The sequence below is a fragment of the Eubalaena glacialis genome, chromosome 17 (assembly GCF_028564815.1).
Source record: "Eubalaena glacialis isolate mEubGla1 chromosome 17, mEubGla1.1.hap2.+ XY, whole genome shotgun sequence".
NCBI lineage: Eukaryota > Metazoa > Chordata > Mammalia > Artiodactyla > Balaenidae > Eubalaena > Eubalaena glacialis.
The window spans coordinates 81,053,226-81,070,045 of NC_083732.1; positions in this window are offsets into that span (position 1 = coordinate 81,053,226).

Here is a 16,820-nt window from a genome sequence, read left to right on the forward strand (position 1 = left end):
TTGGTCCCCCTGCCCTTGACCTATAATTTCAGAGAAGCCTCCATCTCCCTTGACCCTAGTATCTCTGTAATAGCCTGAGTCCCTTACCTCTGGGCTCTCTCCTGGGGCTGGAAGCATCGGCCACTTGATGCTGGGCCGTCAGTTGTCACAACAGGTTCCTGGGAAGAGGTGGGACTGGGGGATGGAGGGGAGGCAGGAGCACCTGTTTCCTCTCCTAGAGACCCCGCCCCTGGGCGTGCAGACCCTTGACTGCAAGGGCAGAACGGAGGGAACAGTCTGGGCTGGGAAATCGGAAACCTCCATCCCTGATCACTCACTCACTCCTAGGGACGGACCTTGGGCAACTGCAGCCCCTCAGTTTATTCATCTGTAAAATGGGGAGGAGCTTCAGGAATTGTGAACTCAAGGGCCTTATGTGGCCCACAAACACTCTTTTGTTCCTTTCTTTCTTTGTGTTCCCACGCCCCGCCAACAGCAATTTAAAAAATCAAACATTTCAAATAAAAATCCAACTGTCCAGATTTTTACTTGAGAAGGACAAAACTGGTATCACTGGCCTCATTTCCTGCAGGACAGAGGTGGCTGGAGTAGAGTTCTGGCCACCCTGGGGTATGGGACACCGGCTCTCCAGACCTCCCCATCCCCCCTAAGCCCTAGGGTGTCCCCAGGTCAAGGGTCAGCTGCCTTTAGCAGTGCGTTTCTTCTGGGGGTTTATTATAAGGGAGGAATAATTCTTAGTATCTGTGTCTTTCTAAAGTGAGAGAGGAAAAAAGCTGAATAGAGAGTTTATCTAGGAAAGGAAAATTTTCCCTTTCTTTCTTTCTTTTTACAATTTTTTGGTTTTTTGTTCGGTTTGGGGTGTGTGCACACACACGCACGCGAACACGCTCACTTATGCACACGTACACACACACGTGCATGGAAATGACAGATCTTCTTATTTAATATGCGAAGTGGGTCTCTCATTTCCGTGGTCAGCTGTCTGCCCCTGGAGGCCCTGGAGAAGGCTGTGGCCCAGGGCTGGGAGAGCTGGAGCTTCCTTCCCGGGGAACAGGCTCTGCAGCAGCTGGCTGACCACACGGCAGCCCAGAGGGTCAGCCGCCCGGAGGTTGAGTCCAGAATGCACTGTTTTGTTGTGTAATTAACACACAGTGTTCATTTTTAGGGCCTGACTCGGGAACGAGAGCCAAGAGCATTCCGAAGGGGTCAGAAGGGAGCGTGTTTACTGTCAGGCTGGAGAAGGCACTTCCTCCAATAAGCCCTTGGGGTAATGCTTTCAAGAGCCAGGACTCAGCAGATTCTCACCAGGCACCTACTGCGTGCAGGCTCTGGACCAGGCCTGGAGAGCAGTTCCATCAGTTAGATGCCGTCCCTGCCCTTAGAGAGCTCCAGGGCTGTGCGGGAGGCTGTCCTGTAAAGGGACAACCCCAGGGGGGTAAGAACGGTGACAGTGATAAGCCCAGGGAACTGTGGGGAGGAGGGTAGGGGGTAGGGAAGCTGGCAGCCTGGGGCGATGAACCCAGGGAAGGCAGTAGAAGGACGAGTTTACCTCTCCTAGAAGGCCATTTGCAAGTGTCTTCTTTTGGAATCAATGATATCTTTTCCTGACTGCAAGTGTGTCATTTGTTCTTTTTCCCCAAAATGTTAAATGCTATGAAATGTGTGATTTCAACCATCCATGTTCATCAGAGATAACCTATGACCAATGTCGGCTGTGTACGTTTCTCCAGGATTTTCTTCCAGGCTTCAGCATAACTAAGACCCCTGGGGGCTCACTTTGCTCCAGGCCTGAAAGCATCACGTGGTTTCACTTATTTAATCTTCACAACAGCTCCATGAGGAAAGTACTATCTGCACACCCATTTCTACATGGGGTAACTGAGGCACAGTGAGAGTAAGTCACCCGGTTGGGTAACACAGGAAGAAAGTGGCAGAACCAGGACACCTGGCTCCAGGTCTGAGCCCTTAACCCTGAGACACAGGAAGTCAAGATACCCACCCATGCTCACCCACACTCTCCCAGCTGGTCTTATTCTAGAACACTTGGACTTAAACCCGCTTTCTGTTGCCTTCAACATAATGATTAAATATATACACCTACATTAAAATGTTATTTGCCCAAATGGTATCATGGTGTACTAAATATCCTGCATTTCAGGTAGATCTTGTGCTACTTTCACTGTTACTACAAGTAAATCTACCTCTTTCATTTCAAAATCTGGTACTCCAAATTCGAACATACCGTAATTGATCTGAGCCATCTCTTCTTTATGGTTTTCTGGGTGGTTTCCAGTTTTCTGCTCTTACACACAATGCTCCCGTGGGGACCTTGGCAAAGGCTGATGAGCATTTCAGCTGGACTGGTTCCTAGAAGAGGGTCTGCCGGGTCAGTGGTGTGGACATGCAGCCCAGACAGGCTTGCCAAGCCGCCCAGGAAAAACTGCTCAAGGGCTCACTTCCGCTTGCTGGAGCAGGAATGTCTGAGCTGGGTGGTGTTTAAATGCCTTTTCCCAGCCTCCATGCACTTTGTGTTTTCATCTGTGCTCTTAGATGGCTTTGAGAAGGTCATTAAAAAAAAAAAAAAACCAAACAATCGTGCAATTAACAAAAGCCGCGATGCGGTCAGCAGCTATAGTTCCCAGGAGGACAGGTCCGTTTGGTGGTCCTCGTGTGTAAGTCACATGGAGGTGCCCCTTCCTCCCGGCAGCCCCCAGCCAGCATACACAGCCCAGAGAGCAGAATTCAAGCTGGATTTCAGCCTCCACATGTGCCCCTGTGCAGGGTACAGCCTGACCAACCTCACACGTCATTCTAGTTGGGGCAGTGAGCTGGATCCCAGCTGCCTGGATTCAAATCCCACCTTTAAGTACTATGAATCATGTGCTCTTGGGCAAGCCACTCAAACTCGACGTGTCAATTTCCTGGTGTGAAATACATGCCGGTTATAATACTGTCTCTCTGCCTAGGCAGCAGCGGTGAGAATTAAGTTGAAATATCTAAAGCCCTTAGACGTGTACACGGTAAAGATTCAATAGATGATTTCTACCAGGCAGTTAATCATCCCGCTGGGCAGTTATTAAGGTCTGACCATCCCTCCCGGAGGCTTTGTTTTTCTCCATCATAAAGGCTTCCTTTGGCCTTCAAGGCTGCGTGTTTTAATGGAAAGATGCTCAATTTGGGAACCAGAGAGAAAGGAGCTGGGATCCTGACTCTCCCCTCCAATCCATGTGACTTCAAGCAACTCCCTTTTCTGGTCTGATCTTTACATCTCAGAGTTTTGTGTGTATATTCGAGACCTATCAGTGTACCTAGCCAAGAGGGGCCCCATGAATGCTGGCTCCTCTATCAATTCAAAGACACCAGATCAGTAGAGGGTGGGAGGTGGGGAGCTGGGGACCAGGGGGAAGGAGGGGTGTGTGGAAGGATCCAGAAAGGAGCCCATATTTTTGGCTTCCAGGGCAACCTTCCCAAAGCCGTCCATGGTGGCCAAATCCTGCCTTGCCAGCCTCCCCAAGCCCACCACAGAGCCATCCCGAGGCCAAGGCACCGGCAGGCTCAACACCTCAGGGCCCAGCACACCCCCTCCTCCAACCCTACTCATCCTTCAAGACCCAACCTCGTGCCACCTCCTCCTGGAAGCTTGGACATTTTCTCCAAACCGGAACTGTCCCCTCCTGGGATCTCCCCCGGCTCTTCTCTTGTACCTTTTGGCAGGGGCTTTGATTCCACCTGGATTTCAGCCCCTGTGAGCTGCTCTGTTCTCCCTGGGAGATGGAAGATTCCAGAGAGCAGAGGCTGGTGTAATGCAAGGCAGGTGGGGGGCTGGGGGCTCGTAGTCATGAGGTTACCATCAGGCGGTTCCTGGGGGGAGGCACTTAACCTCTCTGCCTTAGCATGAGTCGGGGCGACACTGGTCACCCTTTGAGAGCACCCACTCCACCCTGCTCTGTAGCTGGAGGGCTGCGTGCATTCTGTGGATTCTTAGAGCAGATGGGTTCTTCTCCCTCTTCCGCTTTTGTAGGGAAGGAAACAGTGGAGACTCAGGAGACAGCAAGAGATTTGCCCAAGGACACGCAGGCTGTAAGGGGCAGAGCTAGAATTTGAACTCAAGTTTGCAAGTTCATGCTCCCAAGTGTCACCTCCTTCACAGCCCTGCAGGAGTGGGAGAATCAGGAGAGAAGTTGATGGGGGAGAGTTCTGTATCCTATAAAACACGGCACATGGATTTCCGATAAGGAATTTGACCCGGCAACAGCACGCAGATGTTGATTGCCTTGAGTCATCATGATTCGGGTTTTCGAGTCCAGGTGGAGCGAATGAGGCCAACCCCCCCCAACCAATCCCTTGCCAAGCCGGGAGACCCACCCTGCAAGAGAAAAAGAGCTGTGGCCACAAGTCAGGAGATGTGTGTGTACCTCCCAGCTCTACCCTGACACTGCCGTTCTCCCCTGAGGCTTGGGAACCTGTTTTGCTGCGAGGATTTGGAAGCAGCATGTGTGAAAGCCTTGGCCCCGTCATGACCATCATCACAGACGAGGAAACTGAAGTTTAGAAAAGTGAAAGAGCCCCCGGCCTTCTAACTCAGGTGAGTCAGCGGCATATTTAAACACCAGACTTGACTGCGTACGTTCTTCTGCATGCAAGATGCCCGCACATGGGGTGTTTATATGAGAAATGCAGACCCAGGGGCTGACATGGCCTGGGTCTATGTCTTTCTCCACGCTGCCTGCCCTCAGCTGTTTATAACACTATTGGAGTTTATTTCTGCGAGGCAAGCAGCAGCCTGCCCACTCGCACTTTGCTTGTTTTACAACTTCCACTTATAAAATGAGTTGAAACCCAGCCAGATAAGTCCTGACCTGTGGAATGACAAACGTTTCAGCTTGTCCCTGCAGTGGCCACACCCAGTGCCTCCTGTTGGCTGAAACTGCTGGAGATGTGGTGTCCCCCACAAAGAGGTGGCACCTTTTATTTTTTTTGGAAATTGTGCGAAGATGGGTGGAAGAGGTCTATTCCTGCAAAACTCTTGTTTCTCACCCCACTGGCTCCTTCCCCTAAGTGGACTGGTGTAAGGGAAGAGCATTCTAATCACAGGTCCCTGGGCCAATATTAAAGCACCGGCTGCGTGACCTTAGAGCAAGTTACTAAACATCTCTGAGCACTGCTATCTTCAGCTGGGACAATTCCACATATCCACCACCCGGGCAGGGAGAAATAATAAGACAGAAAAAGCAAAAACAGTGCTGGCAGATGGATGATGCTTGGTTTATGTTAATTTTTTTTCTTTGCCTTACCGTTAGAAAGAGATAATTTTATCAGTTCTTTTTTCAGAAATGCGTTTTGGTCTGCAGAGACATGTGTTCGTAAGATGTCGCTCCTGGGAATGTGATAAAAATCACTCGGCCGCATTGCTTGCTGGTTTGTGAGTCTGTATCTAGGAGCTTACTAGATGGCTGCCTGTTGCATTATTTAAGCTGCCAGCATTTATTGTGCACCACTGTAGACCCAGACTGGAGCGAGGAGCCTGGGGGTTGAAGAAACCCAGGTCCAGTCTGCAGGAGCTTGCAATCCAGTGGGAGAGGAGACAGCTCCAGCCAGAATGGACAAGCATCCCGGGGGACACCCCCAGGGAGTTATTGCTTCAGACTGTGGGGCTCTGGGGGTGCATCTTGGAAGGGCTGGCATTTTAAGTGCCTTCAAATACGAGCAAGACTGCTGTAGGCAGAGCTGGGAAAAAAAGTTATCCAGGCGTAGGGAACAGTCATGGAATGACTACGGTGTCAAATTTGTTAAACTATAGTGTAGATAAGGGCTTCTGGAATGCTAGTTGGCACCAGAATCACCTGGAGGGTGTGTGAAAAAACAGATCACACAACCGAGATGTCCTTCAGTGGGTGAGTGGGTAAACTGTGGTCCATCCAGACAGTGGAATACTATTCAGCCCTAAAAAGAAATGAGCTATCAAGCTGTGAAAAGCATGGAGGAAACTTGAATGTATACAACTAATTGGAAAAAGTCAAACTGTACAGTTTACATACTGTGTGATTCCAACTATATGACATTGTGGAAAAGGCAAAACCATGGAGACAGTAAAAAGATCAGGGGTTGCCTGGAGCTAGGGAGGAGGGGGGGATGAAGAGACAGAGCACAGAGGATTTTTAGGGCCATGGAAGCTACTCTGTATGATATTATACTGATGGATACACATCATATATATTTGTCAAAGAGAATGTCCAACACCAAGAGTGAACCCTAATGTAAACTATGGGCTTTGGGTGATTATGATGCATCAATGCAGGTTCATCAATTGTAACAAATGTATCACCCTGGTGGGAGATGTTGATAATGGGGGAGGCTATGAAAGTATAAGGGTAGGGGTATATGGGAAATCTCTGTACCTTCTACTGAATTTTGCTGGGAACCTAAAACTGCTATAAACAATAAAGTCTATTAAAACACACACAGATCACTGCACTCCAGCCCAGAGTTTCTGGAGTGCAGCTCACAAAGTTGCATTTCTACCAGGCTCCCAGGTGATGCTGGTGCTATGGCTCCACATGGGGAAGAAGAGAATATAGAGAAATAGTAGGGAGGTTGCATGGAGCCAGACCACAGCTAAGCTCAAGGGCCTGCCTGTGTGCTGGGCGATGCTCGTCACATCAAGTACTGGCCGTGGTCCTCTCTGTGTTCATTACTCCTCCACTGAACCAGTACCTGCCGAGCCCACCATGTACTGTGGCTGTGATACAGACTCCAGACTTGCAGAGGTGGAGAAAATAGTCTGATTTTTGCCATGATCTTTGTCCTGCTGGCTTACAGTCCAGAGGTGGATGGGTGTTATCACACGCGACATCCTATTGCCAACTACACCGACACCAGGGTGCAGTAGACAGGACTCTGCAGGTGGGACTTGCTGTCAAAATCATGTCTGTTTAAAGAAAGACCTCGTCTTGACCAGAGTACCCCATAATGTCTGAGGGATGGATTGCTGTGCCGTGACTCTTGGTAATGGAAGGTTATACAGCCCGTTTATTGGACTATAGGGTCAGCTGCTCCAACAGAGACAGGCTTAATCACGACCAGAACAAGAGAGAATTTTATTTCTGTCTCCTGTAACAGGCCAGGCTTGGGCAGCGCATGGCTGAAATGCCTGTTCCACTTTGGGGCCTGGGGGGACTCGACTCTTTCCCTTCACTGCTCTGATATCCCTGGGGGTTGCTTCAATCCACAGAGCTGGAGATGATCTACTATCCGGCTTCTGACTGCACGACCCCGGGGCCACTTGCATGGGATGCGGTGAGAGCTGTGCTCCTGGGAGCTGTGCAATGTGGTCCCACAGGGCACCACAAGCTCTGTGCAGAGGCAAAGCGGGAATGGGGGTGGGAAGGGGAGGGAACGTCCCTTCAAGACTCGCCCTGGAAATTGCACATCTCACTTCTGCTCACAAACCACACAGCACAGCCTAGTCACGTGGCCTTGCCTGGCTGCAATGGACGTCGGGGTGGGATTCAATGACCATGACCTATTCTCTTTCCTGTCGTTCTGTGTAGCGATTCTCTCTGAAATGTCATACCCCGCCATCTGGCCTTCCTCCTCCTTTTATGGAAGGAACCTGCAGAGATATAGGTATTGCGGACAGTCGTTCTGTCCCATCAAAATTCTTTTGAAATCTTCTAACATCTAGACAGAATTGTAACTTTGCATCAGAATCACCAGGGGAGTGGGTGCTCTTAAAAACACAGATGCCCAGGCCCTTTTGCCAGAAGATCCAAATTTAATTTGATTGGGGTGGGGTTGGGACATTGGGGATTTTACAAAGCCTCCAGGAGACGCTGAGATGCAGCCAGAGTTGGGAACCCCTTGCCCAGGCTCACGCCCTGTTTTCTTTTTATTATTAGGTTTTGACTCTGGCTGAAAGGGGCTGGAAGATTCCGCCATATTAAAGAGGGGGTCTTCAATGATCTGCTTTGGAAGGTGGCGTCCAGGATGCATGCTACGGCTTGACATAAACACCAGCTGCACCCAGGAGGGCTTTTTCTTCACTGTTCTTCCTTCTGGGTCTGCAAGCAAGAGCAGTGACAGCAGCCCTCGGAGACCAAGGCGGTCATCATCACCAAGCCCCGCTGCTGGGGAGTTCATGAGAGAATAAGGGGTTTCCCAAAGTCACGGCCAATCGCTGTGGAAAGTGCGATTCCTCCGATGTCACATGCTGGGTGGATGTCCCCAAGGGTGCCTTCTGCCCCTACGGCCCTGGGCAGAGGACGAAGGGCTGGGTCTGGGGGACCCCTCCAGCACTGATTCAGCACTGAGTCAGCTGCAACCTTCTTGGCCTCCTCCCTGTCGTAGCTGGGGGGCCGACTCAGGGCTTAAGAACGATGGAACAGCAGCGTGGCCTGAAGTCCGAGGAACCAGCACACATCTCTCTAACTCTGGGGGTCCCCATCCTGTTTCTCTTCCCCTGCAGTAATGGCCACCTGAGGCAGCACCGAGGGCCTGCAAGGAGATTCTGTATAGATTCTTGGGATGTGCGTGCCTCAGGCCACACGGTGAAGGGCGCAGACCTCCCCTTGGGCATCCTGGAGCCTCCTTGCTCTCTGTGTCCAGGGTTCAGGGAGGCAGTGGTTTCCTTAGCGCCTGCCTAGGGGTCTGGACATTCAGAGGGGACCAGGGTGCCCAGGTCCCAGCCCTCGGCACGAGGGGCACAGTCAAGGAAGGGAGACATCACATACACACCCCGTTTCAGTCCAAGGCGGCACAGGGCGATAGGGGAGGCTCAGAGGAGGCCCTCGGTCCTTCCAGGAGGAGGTGGCAGAAGGGGAGAGATGTGTCCCTGGCTCCCTCCGGACCCAGCGCCCGGCACCCACCCCTGACACTTTGCACCCTCCCCCCCCCACCCCCTCCCAAAATAAGACAAAAGGAATTTTAAGATCCTGACTTGCTTACCTTGGCCACAGGTACCCTGCTTACAATAAAATGTTTGCTCAGGCTTACCTGGATTCTGGCGGGGCAAGGTACGATAACTGGGCTGATCGACACCACAATATTTCAGAGGGGAAGACCGAAGCCAGAGAGGGACATTCCTCAAGGTCCTTGAATCCCCCTGCCAGCCCCAGCACTTGGGTTCTCTAACTGAGCTCTCCATTGCTGGAGGTAATCAAGGATCCGCAGTGGAAAGCTTGTCAGGGAGCGATCAGGACTGCTGTTCCCCTGTTTTCCCTCGCATAGGGTCTAAGGCTCAGATTCTGTGTCCCCTACTCCTCATTGACACACCGTCAATCTGTCCTCAAACATTTAATGAGTGCCCCATGCCTAGGCCTAGGTCTGGATCTGAATCCCGGCTCTGTCTCTCACTAGCTGCACAACCTGGGGCACCTAGCTTGTCTCTGTGCCTCAGTTTTCTCATCTATAAAGGGGGGATGGTAACCTCTATTTGCAGAGTTATTGGAAAGTGCCCAGCATACTGCACGCGCTCCATAAATGGTAGCTGTCATCAGTCCTTAAGACGTGAAGAGTTCTGCAGGCTCTGGGAAGTCCTGAAGACCCCAGGGTGTCCCTGCTGCTGTCCCATCAACCTTGGACACCCTGCCAGTGGGACTTGCTCTTGTGCAAGGAGACAGCAAGTCCCAGTGGAAATGCAGGTTCCCTGAGAGCTCCCGAAAAGAGCAAACCTGCAGGAGTGCATGCCCCGCCTCCCCTGGACTCCAGCATCAGCCTTGAGCATGGCTAATGTTCTCCCCAATTTTCCAAACACCCAGAGAGATAAAGTAGCACGTCCAAGTCACCCGGTCAGTATGGAGCAGCACAGACTATGAGTCCAAGTATCCCCGCTTCACAAGCACGTCCGTCCCCTCCATGCTCCTGCACCTCTGCCCTGCTGCTTCTTGAGCCTGGAACACCCCTCCTGCCTTCCAGGCTCTTCCAGTTCCAGAATTTTCTGCAAACCCTAGTTCACAAGGCCCCTCCTCCTGGAAGCTTCTCTGTGGGCTCTGGACAAAGGTTTTGGTTTCTCCTCAGCTCCCACAGTCCTTTGCCCAAGGCTCTATTACAGCCTTATCTCCACCACCTTAATTACCTGTTTGTCTCTTTCCCAGTGAACTGGAGCCACCCAAGGACCAAGACCTTAACTGAGAAGTAGGTCTATTATCTCTAGGACCTTATAACTCCCCTCCCTGAATTATAGTTATTTAGGTTCCTACCTCCTCTCCCCACCCTGGCTGGCTGAGCCCTGGAATGATTTTAAAACCATTTCCCTGCTTGTTAGCCAGCGCTTTCCCAGCAACAACTAGGCTGAGGCCCCTGACAGTTTTCAAGTCACAGGCTGGGGACACAGATAGGAGGGAGAGGCTCTGGGAGAGGTGGGGAGAGAGAGAGAGAGAAAGAGAAAGAGAGAGACGGAGAGGGAACAGAGAGAGAGAGAGAGGGCTTGAAATGCTTAAAATGCCCAATGAAGGGACTTCCTGGCAGTCCAGTGGTTAAGACTCAGTGCTTCCACTGCAGGGGGCAGAAGTTCGAGCCCTGGTCAGGGAACTAAGATCCCGCATGCCTCGCGGTGCAGCCAAAAATAAACTCATTAATTAAATAAAACAAAATGCCCAGTGAAGACAGAGTTTACCCTGGTTCAAATGCGTCCCCCAGGGCAGCACCTTTCTCCAGCTCAGCCCCGGACCCGGTCCTGGCTTCCAGCCACCCATGTGGCTGCTGCAGAAGCTGCTTCCTGGTGGAGACCCCAGGACCTCGCCCGCCAGGGTCTGGCTCCGTACTACAGTGGGCAAGCCCAGCCATGAGGCCAGACCAGCTCCTGAAGCCGGCTGTGGCACCAACAAGCTGTGTGACCGTGAGCAAGTTACTAGGTCCATCTGAGTCTCAATTTCCTCCACCTTGAAGTGGGACTAGGACACCTAAGTCACAGGGACCCTGGGAGGGTTCAGTGAGATGATGGAGGCAGAGCCTGGGGCACAAGGTGGAAACTCTCTTTCCGCTGAAACTGAGCAGGACGCTGTGGGGCTCCTGCGCACTGGAGCCTTTCAAACATTTGCTAATCAGGGAAGGGAGGGGATGCAGAGACAAGCGAGGAACAGTCAAGAAATAATAGTGCAGCCTTGGGGCAGGGTCCTGGTTCTACCTCGAGGGATACACACAACAATATCTCTGAGCTCTTCTGCAGAACTAAAACCCGCACCAAATGGAAGATGTTCCAGAGAGAAGGTCACAGTTTGATAACCTTGAGAAGCTCATCAGGAGACCACCTGAGGCCAGATTAAAGGAACCAGAGAAGCTCATCAAAAGATTACCTGAGACCAGATTAAAGGAGTGCAGGCCCCGAACACACCCTGATCCTTATCTAGAACCCTGCCCTTGAACCATAGCTATAAAACTCCTCACCAAATCCTCCAGGTTGGGACACAGTTTTTCAGGGCACCATCCCACTGTGTCTCCCTTTGCCTGGCAAAGTAATAAAGCTATTCTTTTCTACTTCACCCAAAACTCTGTCTCCAAGATTTGATTTGGCCTTGGTGCACAGAGGCTGAGTTTTTGGCATCAGAACCAGAGACTAAATAAATGAAGTCCAGGACCTCCTGCTGCTCTCACTGTGACTTGTGTAATTGATGGGGTAGCATCATCTCACATACACTTGGGATGAGAGCACTCTGCTCACTTTTCTCTAGTTAAGTAATTTCTCAATTAAACCACAACATTCATGGCAGCAAAAATCCACCATTTGGGCCCAACCAGCTGTCTTCTCTATAAGATAATAACACTCATTCATCTGACTACTCGTTGCATCTTCAACTACCCATTGTACAGATGAGAAAACTGAGGCCCACGTGGTCAGGCACGGGGCAAGGGTTGAGCAGTTGGGCCAGATCCAAGCCGGTCTGCCCACCAACTGCTCTGGAATCACCAGGGTTCGTGGGGCAACGGGCAACACCTCTCAGCAGGCCCTCTGCCATTCACTGCCTTTTGTTCATTCAACAAACATTTCTGAGGGCTTATTAAGCACAGGAATTGAGGACACCGTGGAAAGCAAAGCCAGGAAGGCTCCTGCACACACGGAGCTGAGTCTAGAGGGCAAGACACACAAAAACCAAGTAAACAAGGTGACTCTGACTGACAGTGACATGCATTCTGCCAAGTAAAACCAAGTAAAAAAGAGCCAGTGAGGTCCCCTGGGTGGTCAGGGAACACCCACCCACCTCTCACCCATCATCTCATTTCTTCTTGAGGGCACACTTTGCTGTAGGAAGAAGATGGAATATGCCCATTCGACAGAGAGGCAAACTAAGGGAGGTGGGGTGGATAGGTAAGACCCCAAGTCCTCCACCCTCCAAAATCTTCCAAAACGCCAATCGGGCATAGCTGCCCAGCAAGAATCTGGGTCCCTTCCTTCCTGAGGCTCCCCTGCAGCACCCCTAGCTCCACCAGCCTCTCCATCTGACTTCAGGGAGGCCTTTGGGCAGTCTGTGCTCCACTTGTTTTTAGCAGCCTAGAAGACAGGGCAGAGCAGTGTTATTTATGGCCATTTTGCAGATGTGCCAACTGGCAGCTCAGAGAGCAAAGAGCTGGGCCCAGGGTCACTGCCGCTGGATGGCCAGGCCTGGCACCTAAAGTCCCTGTGCCTTGGGATAAAATTATAGGTCTGTCTCTCACGCAGAGCCGTGGGCTCCAGGAGCACTAGGCAGGGTCTGGGTGCCTGAACCCCAAGAGGGCTTTTAGCTGGTGCCCAGACAGCTGGGTCTTTTTCTGGTTGGGGCTGCCCATGAGCAGAGAGGAGCTGGTGCTGAAAGCCACCCTCCATCTCCCCGCTCCTGCCTGCCCCAATCCGGGACGGGACGTGCCGTGCCTCATGCCCCTCCCAAGAATCCCTCAAGGCTGAGAGGTGACTCAGCGCCCCGTGAGCCGGGCCTCCGCCGCCAGATGCAGGGCAGGCCAGAGCTGGCGCGAGGGTGGGCAGCGTGGGTGTGGGCCGGTGGGCAGGGCGACCCCTCCCCCGAGCCACCAGCACCTGCACTGCCAGCCTGCACTTTTTTCACCCCCTGCCGCCCCCTCCAGTTTCCTTCCACTTTCCTAGGAGGGACCTCACACATCTGTCATGTCCTCCATACTACCGTCCTCACTCCCTGGGTGCAGTGCTGAAGGGCTCCACGGAAGTTCCCTCCTGCCACCCTCTCTGCAATCCTGCCAGGCCGGCATGGGGAAACTGAGCCTCAGAGAGGGGTGGTGACTTGGGCAAGGAGCTGAGATTCAAAGCCAGCTCAGCCCGACCCCAAGACCAGGAGGTTTCCCCATGGCAGTCACACTGAGTGGGGATGGTGGGTCCTTTGGGGACTACTGACAGCCAACTCCCTTTTGCCCATTTTACAGAGAGGGAGACTGAGGTACAAGGAAGAGAAGTGGCTGGTGGGGGAGAGACAGGTCACCATGACATTGTCCTAGGACAGGACCATAATCCCCTCTCTGCTCCTTCTCGGGGTGGGCTCTGTGGCTGACGGGAGCAGGGGTCCACCCAGAGAAGGGGTGGTGAATGAATGAATGAGTGAATGAATGAATGAGGTGTTGGGACTGTGCTGCCCATATGACAGTTTACATGTGGTTTTAGAGCACTTGAGTTGTGACCAGAGCAACCAAAGAACCGAGTTTTTCATTGGATTTCATTTTAATTTGTTAAAATAAAAATTTAAAAACTGATAGTCAATGCAGATATTGGAAAAGTTTGAAGTGTATTTGGAATGGGTTGAGTACGTGAACCTACTTTTTCCAACTGCAAATTTTATGAAATCTAAATACAGATCAAGTACTTCAGATGAAAATTTAGCATCTGAATAAAGATGTACTCTATGCAGTGTGAAATACACACCAGATGTCAAAGACTTGAAAAACAGAATATGAAATATCTCATTATTTTTTTTATTGATTACATGTTGAAATCATGTTGGGGATATTGGGTTAAATAAAAATATAAAATTTGAGTTCATTTCATTTGCTTCTTTTAACTTTTGAAAACATGGTTACTAGAATGTTTTACGTATTAAATTACATATGTGGCTTGCCTTATACTTTTATTGGATAGCACTGTGTTGGGAAGTGACTCGGTCAGGATAATTTCACACCTTTTCCAAAGAACTTTGCATCCTTAAGTTCAGAGAGGCCAAGGGACTTGCCCAAGCTCACACAACCAGGAAGTGGCAGAACCAGGAGAAGAGAATATGCCCATCCTGACTGTCTGCCAGGTTCCTTTCCGCTTTGGGCTTTAATCATAGCTTACTGGCAGGCCCACCTCTAAGTGCTGCACCTGTGTTATCTCACTTAGTCCATCCACCTCCCTAAGCAGGACTTGCATTACTCCAGTTCTAAGACAAGCAAACAGAAAAGTTTCATTCCTTGCCCAATACTATATGGTTAGAAATCTGCAGAGTTGGGATTTGAACCCCAGGCGCTCTGGAGTCTGGATTCTGAGGCCTAAATACTATGTGAACAACGTGGAAGTGAATGGTGCATGAGGCCTGTGGATTAGGCAGCACTCCTGTCACTGAGGCCTTTGGGTGATACCTTGGCCTCTGGGCACTAGGAAGCCCTGGACGGGGTGGGGGAGGGGGGCTGCGGTGAGCTTGGGGCATGCATGTCAGACAGGAGCTTTAGGAGACGGCTCTCGCTAAGACATGGGGAGGGACTTCAGGGAATGAGATTGGGTTCCAGATTCCAGGGGCGAGATTGCTAAAGAGCCAGGTGAGAGATGACTCAAGCTCCGAAGGTGATGCAGAGAAGAAAGGACACGGAAACAGATACGGAGCTTGGTTGCAAAGCCAGCTTGTCAGATGTGCACTGGGCAAAAGCCTGGGAAGCAGCTGAACCAAGAATCTCAGGTGGCAGCCTCACCTGCACAGAGTGTGGCTGGAGGCAAAGACACCCTGGGGGAGAGCTGCGCAGGGAGCCCACCCACCGCCCAGTAGGGCCCTCCTAGGGCCTGGGCCCTACTGGGGACAGCTGGACAGAAAACTCGAGGGCATGGGGTTTACCTTCAGACAAATCAGGATTTCAACAGGAGCCTGCCTCTCCGTGGCCTCAGGACCTTGCGTGGCCTCAGTGGCCTCAGGACCTTGCATGGCCTCAGTGGCCTCAGGACCTGCAACTCTTCAAAGTTGCAGTTGCAGCCTCCCAACCAAGCCAGGACGCCAAACACACCAAGTCATGGCATTTCAACCAGACACGGTGCCAGGGAAGATGCCTCCACCCAGCGTCTTCCAAGGGCTCCCTAAACACTAGCTTTAAGAGAGGGACAGAAATCCTCTAGGGGAGCGAGCAGGGAGTAAGATGATTGCGTTTGTAAAAGATAGACATAGGATTAACTTGGACGAATGCTTAAAAATAGCCTTATTGGGTAGTAATAAAATGTTTGCTTACTTAAAGGAACTATATATTTAAAATTGCAAACCACCCACATTCCTCATGCCCTGTTCTTCTTCCCCAATTGTTTCTTTCTTTGTAATACTGATCACTGTTTAATATTCAGCTCTGTGTCATCTATGAATTTATTTTGCTGAAAACCTATCTCCCCCAAATGGGATGTAAGTTCCACTAGAGGAGGGAAGTTTGGGACTGCTTTGTCCATGGAACTCACAGTGCCTAGAACCGCACCAAGCACTTAGTAGGCGCTCGATAATCATCTGTTCAGTGAATGAATGAAAGCATGGTGACAATAAAACACTGATCGAGCATATAATGCGGTGCCCCTGGCAGGAGGGGGGGATGAGGCTAGGAGGTTGGCCCATCACGAGGGCCATGCCTCTGACATGCATTAGAGGCTCACTATGGACCAGGCCCTGGCCCAGGAGCTTTAGAGGAGGAGTCTCACCTAGGAGACCTGTCAGGAAAGGAGAACATGGTCCCCTAAGTCCAAGTGTCTGGCTAGTGCAACCCAGGTCTCAGGGAAGTCACCTTAAGCTCAGCTCAATGCCAGGTGCAAGGTGCTGAGCATGATTGTCTGCTGCAGGCCAAGCCGGCCTGGCCGTTCGCAAGGAAAGACGGGTGGTGTAGGGGAGGGGTGTTGTCCCCAGTGGGGCTGGGGAGAGGCCTTCTGGCTTATCTTGTACCCTGGGTGTGTCCCCTTCTGCTTCTCCTCGCCCCACCCTGCTCCCCTGTTTGCCCTGGATATAGTCATTGTTGCTTTGAAGCTGGCTGGTCACTCTGGGGAGTCTGGAAGCTCTTCTAGGAGTTCAATGCAGGGGGGACTCGCTGAGATGGAAAGAGGCAGGCAGTGCCAGGCTGGTCTTGGTGGATGCAGAGCCCTGGAAGGAGCAGCTCAGGAACACCCAGGGGCCGGCGGAGCCGTTCTCCTCTGTTAGCGCTCCTTGGTGTGGACTGTAAAGGTGGGGATCCCCTGGGTTCTAGAGCTGCCGGGGCCCTGTTCAAATGCACCAGCAAAACCTCTAAGCTGTGTGACCTTGAGCTAGGTACTTCCTCTCTCCAGACTCTGGTTTTCTGCACACGAGCACACACACACACACACACACACACACAGTCATTATTTTTTTGCCTTACAGGGTTAATGTGACTATTAAGTGGCATATATGTAAATGCTCCCTTTTCCTCCTTTAAACTTGACTTTGAAATCTTTTTAAAGATGATCCACACTCAAGTCATACATGCTTATTCCAAAAAGATTTGAAAATACAGGAACTCAGAAAGAAAAAATTTAAAAATCACCCATCATCAAGAGAACGAGAAGACAAGCCATAGACTGGGAGAAAATATTTCCAAAAGATGTATCTGATAAAGGACTGTTAATCCAAAATATACAAAGAAACCTTAAAACTCAACGATAG